This window comes from Lycium barbarum, chromosome 1 (genome assembly GCF_019175385.1).
Source record: "Lycium barbarum isolate Lr01 chromosome 1, ASM1917538v2, whole genome shotgun sequence".
NCBI lineage: Eukaryota > Viridiplantae > Streptophyta > Magnoliopsida > Solanales > Solanaceae > Lycium > Lycium barbarum.
In genome coordinates, this window is record NC_083337.1 from 16,636,579 (window position 1) to 16,644,304 (window position 7,726).

Sequence of the window (7,726 nt, forward strand, 5' to 3'; positions counted from 1 at the left end):
GCAATGAATTATTTTTTAATTATTTTGAACTTCTCGTATTGAATGAATTATTTTTTAATATAATATTTTTATTTATACATTTGATTTGACTAAATAATAAAACACTTAGATTAAAACCCTATAAAATATGACACTTAAACTTAAAGATGACAAGTTTCCAAATAAACAAAACTTACTTCGGGACACTTTACAACCCCTAAAACGACGATCCAAACGTTTAGTTATATTTGATGTAATGAGCCGACGTTATTGTGTGCAAAAAAAGTTATTAAGTTCTATATAAAAAATTCTATATAAAAAATTGATATTTTGGGATTTTGAAATATGACTAATCTTTGCCCAAAGTATGGAAAAAACGTGATTTTGATAGCTTTAAAAAAAAAAGTAGCCTCTTTCACGCACAGATTCTGCCTGTGAAACCTACTTTCGTAACTTTTTTTTTTGTGTTATTTTGGTTCCAATTTTTTTTTTTTTTTTGTGTCACTTAAGTCGCGGACTCTGAGAATATATACATAGAGAGGTTTGTTGAGTGTGGGGTACAATTACAAAGCCGAGGCAAATTTTGAATTTAAAGTCAATCGAATCACAATAAGCATATTATATGTGCACATACTTATTTTTGTATATATTCTGACTCGAAAGTAATAAATTAAGTTGATGAACATAAGGAACTCGTCCTAAATTCACCTCTGAAACAGAAATTATAGTCCATATCGTAAGGTCTTTCTATTGAATTAACAATTCTTTGTGATCATGAAATTCTTGACGTGGATGTATATACAGTACAATAATTTTTTTAATCAATTCAAACCAATTTTGGAAGAGAAAATTGTTGCAATCAAATGACATAAAATTTCTATATTATTAAAAAGAAAAAAAAATTAGAGGTCATGTCAAAATTATGCAAATCATGGAATGGTAAATATAGGGTTATAGACCGATTGCCTCATGCAACAATTGTTGCAACAAGTGACGTTACTTAGAATAAAAAACATTAAACCTTTACTTAGGCAAGAAGACAACCTATAATTTGTGTACTTATCAATATTTGGACATGTAACTTGACGCGCTATGCATTCTTAAATGATGTGAAGCTGAGTCAATTAATGGTGATATCCACTTCTTTTTTTCTTTCTCAAAACGAGTCCAACTTTTTGCTTATTACCATTTTAGTGCCACAGCTTATCAATAATACATAAATCAATTAATTTTACACCTGAAATTAATTTATTTTTTTCAAGCGATTTCAATCTATTTTATTACTACCCATATATAAGAGACAGTTGAACTCCCCATTTAACCTTGGACAGGATTATTTTAGGAATTTCAATTAGTGTTTGCATTATTGTGCTTGTATACCTAAACTTTTGCTGTTGTACCTTTGCTGAGATAGACCAAAAAAATGGACCAAAAAAATGAAATCTTTGTGTAATTCCCACACCTGTCCTTAAGATTAACCAGTTGCTTTAGGGGTACTTCAGACATTTCATCTTTTTTATGTGTTGCAGCAATTTGTACAACATGAATGAAAAATGAGACAATTGATTTAATTGCTAAAATTGGGCACAATATCGCAACTATTTCTGTTACACCCCGAAAAATTTTGCGTTACCAAGACTGTCGACGACTTAGTATGAGCTCAAGGGAGAGAAAAGTTACACAAGGATTAGGGATAAAGATTATATTACCTGAGTACAAGAATGTATATATATGACATTTGGAGATGGTATGGGGTAAATCGGTTAACAAGTTACTTGATGATAGCCCTCGTAACCATAAGTTAAGGTGGGGCCCACATGTCAGAATTTTATAAAGGACATATTAAGAGATATATGAGTAGTGCATGTGAAGTTGAGCAAGTCCAAAGAAGGACCATTAAGTCAAATATGGACGTAAGCCCTCCAAAAGGATGATTTAAGGATACGTTTTCGGATGACCTGACTTGGAGGGGAAAAAACGCTATTATACGTTCGGAATTTGGGAAAACCCCCAGAAATAAAAGTTGTAGATAATTGAATTAGCTTTCCAACGGTATGTCGTGGGCCCTCACACGATATCGGGATCAAATGTTATGGCCATTTTAAGAGCAAGACCTCAAGCTGTCAAAAAGGGTTCCGCGGGCCCCACATAGAGAAGTCGGTGGAACCGACCCAAGGGACTATAAATACCCCATCAACCCGTTTTGTTTCAGCATATTAACATACCAAACAGTTCTAGAAGTCTCTCAAAACTTCTCCCAAATATTATAGTCCGATAAATCAAGAATTTAACAAGATTTCGCCAAACTAGTCCGTGAAAGGTGATTGTTCTTGCTTCTACTCAAGTGTGGCGTTGGAGAAAATTGATGTGGCTAAGTTTCTTCAAGTATAAGGTATTTTATTCATCTCATCTCTTGTGTTGAGTTTATTTGAAGGTCTAGCAAGCGTTAAAAACGAAAGTAGTTATGGAGAAAGGGTCATAAAGTGTTGTGTTGAAGTTATTGTGTTTATGGGCTGTTTTGAACATGTTGTGGCCGTGTATATAAATGGTAGTGTGGCCGTGTGGTGGTGGTGTAATATGGAATAGAATGAGTCAATTTTATTTAGTATATTGGTTATTGTTGTAATGAAATCTATGGTGGAAAATGGAAGCTTAATAATTTTAGTTTAAGTGGTAATTGTTGGAAACTTGTTTTAGAAGTTTATGTAAATTGAATATAATGTTCTTGCATGCATGGAAGGTAATGTTGTTAGTGTGGCGTTGTTAATATGATGTTGTTAGTGTGTAGTTCATGAGTTTGGAAGGAAAGGAAATGGGTTGTCATTGGTTTCGTTAAATTTGGAAGGTGTTGGATGGAGTAGTATGTTAATTAAATCGTTTTGAAAGTTATGTGAATTGAATTGAATTGAATGTCGAAGTGTTGCTAGAATACTTGTTGGTATTGTTGTTGATAGTTTGGCCGGGTTGAATTCCCGGATTGTTGTTGATTAAAATTTGGCCGAGTTAGAATCTCGGGGATGGTGTATTTACAGGGGAGGTGCTGCCGAAATTTCGACAGATCATAAGTGAATGAACTTGAAAGGTTAAGACAAGTATATGTTCTAACGATAATGTCAATCTTCTTGCATGTAGACTAACAAGTTGGACGAATAAGCGTAGCTAGTAAGGCGCGGCACAGGTATGTAAGGCTCGTCCCTTTTCTTCCAAAGGCATGATCCCCAAGTCGTAATGTCTCAAATGTTTTTTTTTTATATATCTTCTTTACTTGCAAAAGCTATAAGTCTATGACTCCAAGGTATAAGTCTTTTCCTAATAGTTCATAATTGTTTTTTTTCAAAATGTCTATATTTTCCGAAAATCAAGTTTTAAGAGATAGGAAGCTCTTATGACTAAGATGATGAATATGATCTTATAATGACAACGATGAAGTCAAATATGAGAAAATGTCTATGATAGATATGTTGACGATATGTTCCTACCATGAATATGACAATATGAAAATGTTAAACTATTTCTTGATATCTAACTCTATTATGGATAATGACTACTTTAAAGGTTCCAAGTAAATGAAACGATGCCTTATGATCCTATTTTATGTTTTCTCATGATGACACTCTTCATTGATAGTCTCGCCTTATAATACTAGTTCCTTCAAGGTGGGACACGGCGCCCATGACTATTCCATAATATAATCGGAGGTTACCGACCTTACGTCACTCCGATGGATACATGACTTTCTTTGGGCTCTCATGCATGCTATATATGTATATGTATATGTATATGTACATGGGGGGAGGGAGGGAGATATGGAGGGGAAGGGACATATGTTGCGCTATAGACGCATTGCCACCTGGTCAGCTGGCGTTATATCATCCCGGACGCGGGATATATGGGCGAGCCGACGTATTTCGGCGCTATGTGGGCGAGCCGACGTTGTTCGGCGCTATGATATGATATGATATGACCAGATAAGCATGCATGGCATCCGCCCTAAGGGGCACTCACATGTACAGGTTACTCCTTTATCTTATGATATGTACTATATTCCCATACAGTTAATATTCGTATGTTCATCTTTTACTATGTTACCATTTATGCCTTACATACTCAGTACATTGCTCGTACTGACCCCTCTTCTTCGGGGGCTGCGTTTCATGCCGCGCAGGTACACCCAGATGAGCTGAAGCTAGTATAGAAGAAGTTTCAGCGAAGTTGGTAGACCCCACTTGTTCCTGGGAGTGCTGCCGAGTCAGAGCTTGTATGCTAGGATTTCTGGATTGATGTTAGAGACTTTGCAGACAGATTCGTGGGTATCGGGAGTCAGTCTGTCAGCGGCTCCATCAGCCGATGTGTCAGTTTGTATAATGATATATGTGTTACACAGTTACAGATTTTGTTTGATTTGAAAGCAACAAAAGAATATTTCAGTAAGCTTTATTATGTATACTTGATTTAGAGGTTCAAAAAAAATAATAATTTAAGTACGTAATAAGAGTCAGCGGGTTCGCTCGGCTCCGGATATGGGGTCGGGTGCCCATCACACCCTAGTAAGATTGGGGTGTGACAATTTCTTCATCCTACAGTTAAAGACTTCGGGCTCGTTTGGTATGATGGATAAATAAAAATAGTTCCGGAATAAAAATTTAGTGCCGTCTTATCTCATGTTTAATTGAAATAAAAACTCGAAATAACTAATTTCGGAATTAGTTATCTTGATATTATTATTCACTCTCAATGTGAAATAAAAAAATACTATAATTCCTGAATAACTAATCGGGGAAGTAGTTATCCCGAAATAACTTGCTTTCTGACCAAACGAGCCCTTAGAGTTCTCGGCCCAGAATCTCAATGAGCCGCAACTTTCGAAAGATACGTACAAAGCTAGGGCCCCACACAAAGAGTTTTACAAAATGTGGGCCCCGGCCAAACTTTACACGCATGCAGTTATTATGGAAAAATGAAAAGAGAGATATTTCCGATAATGATCTCTTTTATTTTGGCTCTTTTAGGGGCTACTATGAATTAAGTTCACCGAATATGACACTCAACTACATTGCCAGCGTTTATGTGTTTTTCTTAGGCTATTTAATTTATACCAATGGACAAGTTTAGTTGTATAAAGTATAATACAGAAAACAAAAAAGTATATTATTTATAGTTAACAAGTTTAATAGTGCGTAATATGAATTTGTATAATGACCTCAGTATAGATAGTTGGTAAAAATGATTCTTTTTAAAGTAATTTATTTAGGTATAGATTAAAAATATTGACAGAGTTGTAATTTTTGAAATGATGGTACGTCTATTTTTTTTGGGTTTGGTTTGATTTGATTTTAAATTTTCGAAAATCGATAATATTTGGTTTAATTTTATTAAAATAAATAAAAAAAAAATCAAACCAAACCGACAAATCATATAGTACATAATTTTTATAATTATATGTATGCAGTATATTACCTTTATAAATACATAATTTTAAATATTTTGTATAAGTTTTCATCCAAATTTTATTTTAGTCATTAATTTTATCTCCAATAGATTAATGGACTTTAGGCCTCAAGCACATTTCTTAATAGAAATAAATGAATCACATCAATTTATGTTAAGAAAATAACTATGAAATTTTACCTAGACTTTTTTTATATTTCCTATAAATTTAGTCACCTAAGTAATGCTTATAGAATGATAGCCACTATATTAAAAGGGTAGTAAAGGATTATAAGTCGGCAAAGAATGAAAAAATCTTTTTCTAATTGGGGAGGAGAGGAAATAAGACAAATATCATTAGATTTCTTAAAAATCGGAAAAAAAAATAGTGTTATTGTTAATAACGTTATTTTAGAATGTATTCCTTCCGGCCATCATATATATAACAGATAAATTAATCTTTTATAGTCCAAGTCATCAATTTTAGTTAAATTAATGTTAATGAATAATGAAACTGAGCTGTTCGAAATACATTAATTACTTTTATTGTGTATGTGATTATTCGACTGTGCTCAAAATTTGAGATATAAAAAAATAAAAACTTTTTAAACTTGTCATTTAAAGCAAGTCATAAATATTCGTGTGAAAATTTCTAAAAAATCACACAACTACATCTTTTTATTCCACAAAATTAAATAATTTTATTTTGTAACTTAAAAGTTACAAGACTTTCACATTCGTGACACAAAAGTCACAATACCAAAAAATACGGGAATAGTATAGCAAAAGCGAAATTAAATCAGTAACTTGGCGTAAAAAAGTACAGAAATATTAAAAGAACAACCAGTGAAAACATTAAGCAATATAAATAGGCAATTCGCAGGAATGCCCTTATTTTGGGGCGTTCTTTAATTTTTGCCCATTAAATTGGTTGTTTTTAATTTTTAGCCTTCGTTAGATACCCTTGGTTTCCGGTTCGAACCCTGCTCACTCAAATTTTTTTTTAAAAAATCGCAAGGCAGAGTTTTGCATGCTTCAGGCAGAGTTTCAAACTCTACCTTAAGGTAGAGTTGTGGGTAAAATTCTGCCTTTAAAAATCTCAAATATTACCTGAGTGTTCTCAATAATGTGTCCATTCTCATCCCTCAGCCTATGGAAACTGATCAAAAAGTTACTCAGCTGACACAAAGCAAAATCGCCTAAAGTAAGTCCAATTTGGAGAAGAACACTATCAAAATGAATTACCTCTCACATATCTGCACAACATCTGCCTCAGCATCATAGTTTCAAACTCTGCCTTAAGGGAGAGTTTAAGGCAGGAATTTTGTCTTAAAATTCTAACTTAAGGCAAAGTTTTGAAGGCAAATTCTGCCTTGAGAATCCAAACCTCTGCCTTGCAGAATTCCTTCTTTTTTTTACTAAGCTGGGGTTCGAACCCAGAACATCGGAGTGTTAGGCGAAGGATGAAAATTAAAGATCATCAATTTGAGGGACAAAAATTAAAGACCACCCCAAAAGAAAGACAATCCACGCAAAAAAAATGATATAAATAATAACACTAAATAGTCTTTGGGACTTGAGCCTGTGCTAAGCACGGGCATTACCAAACTAGTCTAATATACAAACACAAGAAAATACTATTTATATATACATGAAAAGCAACTTCTCTTAAAAAATATCGTCAAAAGTAACTTCAAATAAACTTTAAAAATACGAACAAAACACAGAACTCTAATTTCTTTTCTTAGGTAACTCCATTCAGTCATAAATTACTTTTTCTGAACCATGAATTATCCAAAGCTGGAGTGAGCTTTATATTCCTTTGTCCTGAGGTCTACTTAAATCCACAAAAAGACTTATGTAACCTACAAACCTATGGTTCTCCACCTGAGTCTAGTTATATCCACAAAAAGACTTAAGTAACCTGCAAATCTATGATTCTCCAGCTGAGTTATTAAAAATTTGAGGTACCTTCAAGTACACCTCTTCAACAAAATCACCTTGTAAAAATATATCATACACATTCATTTGTTAGGGATTTTTTTTTTTTTTTGGAATTTAACACTGCTCGGCAGACGTACAACACCGCACAACTCAGTCTACTCACACACACATACACTCACACTTGGGACTTAGAATCATTTCGGAACAGTAAAACATGAACAAGGCACATACATTTAGAGGATGAACCCCAAACCTTTATTAATCTCTCAGCTTATATATAAAGGAATACGAATCGGAAGGCTTATAATTGAATAATTGCTTTTGCCGAATTCAATTTTGGGATTTGCCATCGTGATGGAGATCACTACAATGTGAG

The 7,726-nt window shown here is 33.6% G+C and overlaps 1 long non-coding RNA gene across 1 annotated transcript; it reads left to right on the top strand.

Moving 5' to 3' along the window:
• Positions 1-2,149: 2,149 nt before the first annotated feature.
• Positions 2,150-4,607, top strand: LOC132631761 (uncharacterized). Its single transcript, XR_009579065.1, has 3 exons — positions 2,150-2,371; positions 3,112-3,157; positions 4,145-4,607. It is a non-coding gene; the product is annotated as an uncharacterized LOC132631761 (long non-coding RNA).
• Positions 4,608-7,726: the final 3,119 nt, after the last annotated feature.